Here is a 7,743-nt window from a genome sequence, read left to right as displayed (position 1 = left end):
ATCGAGTTAGAATCAGTTAGTCTAACATCAGCGGCGAAGCCAGAAATTTGTACAAGGGGATAAAAAAAATCATCAAAATTGCGACATAAATCAATTTTTGAACTACCTTCAACACTACATGAAAAATTCCTTATGTCAAAGGAGATTCAAAAGCTTATATACATATGAAACGAGTCATTTCATATGATGAATGATGTAACTTTACTTTACCGGGTTCATCTGACCCAACATAAATTTGCGCAACAAACAGATATGAACACATAACGTTAAAAATATAATGCTTTCAATGCTAAAAATCTTAAAGGCTGAACTCATAAAGCTTAAATTCTGGATCCACTTATATAGCCAACAATACACATTATACACCGAGGATATTATGATGATTCAATTTTTACAACCACATTCATATTTTTTTCCAAGACTTCGATTATAAGCAATAGCCCCCCCTGAATTTAGATTAAAAAAGACGTAGATGGATCCAAAATTTATGGTCAATGGATTCAGAATGAATGTGATTTATTAAGTACTATAATTACTTTCCTCATATATATACATAATTCGAGCCAAAAATTGTAGATTCGATTGAACCTGATGATGATCAACGATCCAGGGTTTTGTTTGGCAATTCAAAATCACACGATAAATATAAAATAAAATAAAAAGGTCTAAATTAATCAAGAATGACATTGCACGAATATGTAATTGAGGAACATATATTTTACGTCAATATTGCACAAAAAATTGTGAAATCTTGATATTAAGACGTGAATATTATGGAATTGTTATCAAACAAATGTTCATTGAAGATTTTTAAAGGAGAAAAAGATACTTTTCAAAAAGAATATTAAAATTAATAGAAAAAGTCCTTTCACCTTCAATGGAAATTGAAGCCTGATGAGCAATGGACGAGACAATAAGAGACAAGATGTTGCCTGGAAAAAAATATTGATTTTTGAGAATGAAAAAATTGATTGTACCTTCTTTTTACCAAAATAATTAAAAGTTTTTTGCTTTTTTTTTTTGGTTCCCATTCTATGGACAGTAAAATCTCTACAAATGCATATGCTTGGGACCGAAAAAAAATATTCATTTATCGAGATTATTAGTTTATCGATAAATACATAAAATATTTATTTATCGATAAATAATTATTTATTATTTTAGAGAAAACAATATTTCCGAACCACAAGTTGGTGAATTAGATGAAGGTATCCAAGAAGTTGATGAATTAGATGAAGGTATCCAATAAATAAATGATGTCATCTCTAATTTAGCCTACATAAATGTGATAGATGTTGAACATCTTTTGAACTACCCTAACGAGAATGATACAGTTATGAAATCACCTACAGAGGAAGAGACTATTTAATCTGTAATGAATAATGATGATGAGAATGATCCTGAACAAGATGATAGTAGCATTGTCCCACATGTATCGTCAAAAGAGGCATTTCAAGCAATGACTACATTGTCAAACTATTTGGTACAACACAAATAAAATATTTCGAAAATTGTGTTAACTCTTCAAAAAGTTAAGGATGAGATTAATTTTGGTTTTGGTGGGAAGAAAAAACAATTAACTCTAGAATCATATTTTAAAAAGAAATAGCTATTGGTACAGTATTATTGACTGATTAAATATATATAAATTCTTGATGTATTCTAGTAATTATTACTTTATATTTTTTCTGGGCCTTTAATAATTTATTTTTAATTATTATCTAATGCATTTAGCGAGAATATTACTTTAATATAACTGGCCCAAGTCGGGATCGGAGAAAAATATTCATTTAGTGAGATTATTACTTTATCGAATATTTACTGTATGTTACTCATATAGGGGTCCAAGTCCAAACTAAATTCGAATCTGTGGCAGAAATAGGGGTTAAAACTTAATGCTACCTAACAAAGACAATTTAATATTTAGGGCCCGAATCATAAGTTTGCTACTATAAATTATGTTTTTGTGACTTAATTTATATAATTTTCTTTTACTTTATTTTTCAGGTGATGTTGGACCTTTGAATAGGTGAAACAACAATAATATACGAACAATGATGCTTGCGTTGTAGGAGATGTTCGCTTGCAAACAGCAACTATCTATAGCGAGAGAGATCACTTGTCTTTGTCGCCTACCTATCTATAGAAATAGAAGTCGAGCCCAACTATTATATTGATTACACCAAACATAGCTTTAGAGGTTCTTACTTTGGCCACCTATCTCAGATAGAGCGCTATGAGACCCATCATAGCCGTTTCTTCCTGATCATAAAAATCACTTCAAGCAGTGAAAAGAACAAAAGATGCACTCCAAGTCCTTGGGCTATTGAACTGCAACCTAACCGAGTACGTCATAATTGAGAAAGGAAAGACCCACCTCCCTAGAGCCAGAACACAGGTGATGTTGGATCCATAAAATTTCATAGGTGGGATCTGAGAAGAATAGAGTGTACACAAACCTTACGTCGACCTTGTTGAGGTATAAAGCTTTTTTTGAAGACCCTCGACAAATAGGTGAAAGTGAAATAAAAGAAACAGCAATGTTATTGGAAAATATTTAACAACAATTTTCTTTAAAAAGAAAGGAAAAATACTTTTCTTGATGTAACTGAAGACAAAGACTCATCTATAAATGAATGCATGTGCATAGGAGTGAGCAAAATCGAATCTAGAAAATAAAATCTAGCTAGTAGTTTGATTTGACTTGATTTGGTATTGGAAGAAAAATCTGACTATACTAGGGTTAATTTGGTTTTAACTTAAAAAAGTCAACTCGAGACCAAACAACCCTACATTATATATATATAATTTTTATTTTATACATAAAAGTATTTACTTTGATATAATTTCTAAATATTTTTTAATACTTTTTCATAATTTTTATCTTTTAACATATTATTTCAACTCTGACTTAAAATTTTGAAAGACCCAATAAAAGTTATAGTCCATAGATATTATTAACTCTAATAAAGCTCAAATCAAAATCAAAGTAATACTAATACTAACAAAAAAAATTAATTCAACACTAAGAATGACAATAATGTTGAATATTTATTCTTTAGTTTTACATTAATTTAGACAATTAAAATTCAACACTATTACCAATTATTCATGTTGAATAAATAGTTTTATCATTTATCTCATACGGCTTTTATTAAAAAAAAAAAATAATTCAACCAAACATTGCAAGGATAAGAATAACATGAACGAATAAGTAAATTAATGATTCTACAAATTTCAAAGGCTTAAAAGCAGAATTTTAATCCAATAATTCAAAAAAAAAACGATAGAAAAACCATCCACAAATGCCACATTTGATGGCTATTTTACACCAACACTTTTCCATTAATGTGTCCTGCTTGAAGATGCACGACAACAGATACATTGACAAGACGGCAGCGGAGGCTCATCACAAAGTGAAGTACTTGTGGTGGCCATGGTGAGCTCCAAGCATGGTAACATATTGTTACGAGCCTGCTCATATAAAGTGGATGCTTCATGTCTTATGAGACCAGAACCAACATTTGGACCTGAGGAAGAGATCTGCCTCTGATCAACCATCTCGAAAGCAATTGGAGTAGGAGGAGCATGCAATTGTTGCCTCCATCTATTTTTTCAATTGCAAAGTACTTAAATTAACATATGGCTCATGAAATAAACTAAATATACTTCAAAAATCATAGGTTAAAAGGTGTAATGAAAAAATAAGCTTACTCATTTTGTTGAGGAATAGGGCTTTCATCCACAAAAGTATGAGAAAAAATGGTGCGGCCATTGTTGGTTTGAAAAGTACTATGACGAATATTTGAAGGTGCACCATTCCATGGAACATTATTAATGTCCATCTCATGCAATTGCTGCCTCCATCTATTTTTTCAATTGCAAAGTACTTAAATTAATAAATGGCTCATGAAATAAATTAAATATACTTCAAAAATCATAGGTTAAAAGGTGTAATGAATGAATAAACTTACTCGTTTTGTTGAGGAATAGGGCTTTCATCCACAAAAGAACGAGAAAAAATGGTGCGACCATTGTTGGTTTGAAAAGTACTATGACGAATATTTGGAGGTGCACCATTCCATGGAACATTATTAATGTCCATCTCATTCAATTGCTGCCTCCGTCTATTTTTTCAATTGCAAAGTACTTAAATTAACATATGGCTCATGAAATAAATTAAACATACTTCAAAAATCATAGGTTAAAAGGTGTAATGAAAGAATAAGCTTACTCGTTTTGTTGAGAAATAGGGTTTTCATCCACAAAAGAACGAGAAAAAATGGTGCGGCCATTGTTGGTTTGGAAAGTTCTATGACGAATATTTGATGGTGCACCATTCCATGGAACATTATTAATGTCCATCTCATTCAATTGCTGCCTCCATCTATTTTTTCAATTGCAAAGTACTTAAATTAATAAATGGCTCATGAAATAAATTAAACATACTTCAAAAATCATAGGTTAAAAGGTGTAATGAGAGAATAAGCTTACTCATTTTGTTGAGGAATAGGGCTTTCATCCACAAAAGAACGAGAAAAAATGGTGCGGCCATTGTTGGTTTGGAAAGTTCTCTGACGAATATTTGATGGTGCACCATTCCATGGAACATTATTAATGTCCATCTCATTCAATTGCTGCCTCCATCTATTTTTTCAATTGCAAAGTACTTAAATTAATAAATGGCTCATGAAATAAATTAAACATACTTCAAAAATCATAGGTTAAAAGGTGTAATGAGAGAATAAGCTTACTCGTTTTGTTGAGGAATAGGGCTTTCATCCACAAAAGAACGAGAAAAAATAGTGCGGCCATTGTTGGTTTGGAAAGTACTATGACGAATATTTGAAGGTGCACCATTCCATGGAACATTATTAATGTCCATCTTATTTAATTGGTGCCTCCATCTATTTTTTCAATTGCAAAGTACTTAAATTAACATATGGCTCATGAAATAAATTAAATATACTTCAAAAATCATAGGTTAAAAGGTTTAATGAGAGAATAAGCTTACTCGTTTTGTTGAGGAATAGGGCTTTCATCCACAAAAGTACGAGAAAAAACGGTGCGGCCATTGTTGGTTTGGAAAGTACTATGACAAATATTTGAAGGTGCATCATTACATGGAACATCACTAATGTCCATCTCATGCCTTGTAAAACTACAATTAATACCATAAAAATGTATTATAAACACATTAATTAATTATTAATGTAGACACATCAATTTGAAACCTTAGTTTAACTAATTAGTTGTACTTAGTTAAGAGAAATAGCCGAGTGATCTAGAGTTCATAATGGATAGTTATAAGAAATCAATATTTTTACCTAATTAATTTCTTCCTTATTCATGTAAAAATAATTTTTTTTAAAAATAGTTGTTGCTTCTCTATATAGTTTAAGTTTTTTTTCAAAATAAAAAAAAACAAAGAACTATTTATTAAAATGCTATTTATTAACTCCACTTGTTATTTACATGTTTGTTTGTAAGTGAAAAATATAGATTTTGCTATATCCTGAGGTGTTTATAAGACACTTCTACCAAAAAAATATATTTAAATGGTCCCTAATAAGATTAAAGCCCCCGGTAATTATAATTTGAGCTAAATTTAAGAGGTATCTACCTATTACCTATATATTGAAAGACAGACTTAGATTCATTATCATTAGTCTGAATTATTTCAAATCGATCCCATTTTAATACCTAAAGAAGTTTTAAAAAATAAAACAGGCATGTATATATATAAAAATTACTAGGAAAAAAAAGATGAAAGAAATATTAATTACCTCATATGGCTAGCACCTCCATTGTATGCATCCTTCGTTGCATGAAGAAGGTTCATATCATCATCTTCAGGCTAAATTTCAAATATAATTTTATTTTTTAGAATTAATAAACAATGAAAAAGCTAAGTAATGTATAGTTTCATTGTACACACAAAATTATAAGATCAGAACCAATAAATACAAAATCTCTGCTAAGAAAAACCCTAAAATTGAATGTAGACACTCTACTGACATGCACCCAATATTTAAACTAAAAAAATATATTAATACGATAATAATTTATATTTACCTAATATTTATTTTCATTTAATATACTTTACTATGATTAGATAATAAATGAGGTAAAAAGCATGGTAGTTACATGTTCTTGATTATATTCATCCTCATCGTTCTCTTCATCTTCGTCCTCATCGCTGCTCTCTTCATCTCCATTCTCATCGCTGCTCTCTTCATCTCCGTCCTCATCGCTGCTCTCTTCATCTCCGTCCTCATCGCTGCTCTCTTCATCTCCGTCCTCATCACTGCTCTCTTCATCTCCGTCCTCATCGCTGCTCTCTTCATCTCCGTCCTCATCGCTGCTCTCTTCATCTCCGTCCTCATCCCTGCTCTCTTCATCTCCGTCCTCATCACTGCTCTCTTCATCTCCCTTCTCATCCCTGCTCTCTTCATCTCCGTCCTCATCACTGCTCTCTTCATCTTCAGATTCATTTTGAGAGTTTGCAAATCTCATCTGATTTCCATCTTCTTCTACAACTCGGCAACTGGGGCACATCATTACCCCCATAACATTGAACTGAGCCATCATACAATCTGCATAACAAAATAAAAATTTAATTACGTATCACTGACTGTATAGAAATTTATAATCAACTAATTTCATGCATGTTTAAAAAGAAAAAAATATATTTGTACAATTAGATTTTTAGATCTTAATGTGTGTCAAACCAAAATGGAATTAATCATATGAAGTTCTAGGTTTCGGATTAGATAGTATAAAAATTACAAGATTTAGTGTTTTATTTTTTGTTGTTTCTATCCATGTTTTTTTTTAAATCTTTTTTATAGTACTTAGTTTTTTACCAACTTACATCAAGATTCTTATCTAAAAGATCAAATAAAATAATCCAGGTAACTAAATGAATCATCATGTTATAGATTTTCTATTTCACTTCAAACAAGTTCAAAGAAAATAAACCCCAGCTTAATTGAAAGATCCAAATAGAAATTCAAGAAAAAAAAATTATGTTAAGAAAGATCTAGCTAGCTACTAATCGATTTATCATGTGTTTACCTATGAAAAATTCTAATAAAAACACATGAATGAATAATCATTTTTTAATTACTAGAAATTTCTGAAAATTTTGGACATATGTTACCTGTGTGAAAAAAATGACCACAAATGAGTTTGGTGATGGATCTTTTAGCATCGTCAACAACCTTGTGAAAACAAGCTGAGCAAAGAGGAGCATTGTTAATATCCTTGGGGAAAATATTATTTGCCATAGCTATTGAAAAAATTAAGACAAAACACTTGGTAAAAATTTAATTAATAAAGAAGAGAAATGAAGAATGAAGTGAGGAAATAGGCTGTTTTCAGCATTATTTATAGGAACATTTTTACACACTAATTAAATGAGTTACTAAGTTTGGAAATTTGTATTAGATTCTCTTACTATGAATTATGTCTGTGGTCAAACGGTAACATAAAATGTAAATGAAAATTGATTTGTATTATTTATGATTAGTTTTTTTTCCAATTATAGTGTTAAACTTTAAATTGTGTGAAAATATTTGTCCTGCTCCTCCATATAAGGTAAGAAATTAAAATTATGTTAAAAAATGATTTAATAGTAAAAACACACATAAGGAATCTTGATTTTTCAAGTTTTATATACGTACTATCGTTGACTAGTTATCAAAACACATCTTGACTATCAGTTGCTCTTTTTTCCCACTG

Source organism: Solanum dulcamara, chromosome 2 (genome assembly GCF_947179165.1).
Source record: "Solanum dulcamara chromosome 2, daSolDulc1.2, whole genome shotgun sequence".
NCBI classification, from domain to species: domain Eukaryota; kingdom Viridiplantae; phylum Streptophyta; class Magnoliopsida; order Solanales; family Solanaceae; genus Solanum; species Solanum dulcamara.
Note: the sequence above shows the minus strand (reverse complement) of the source record.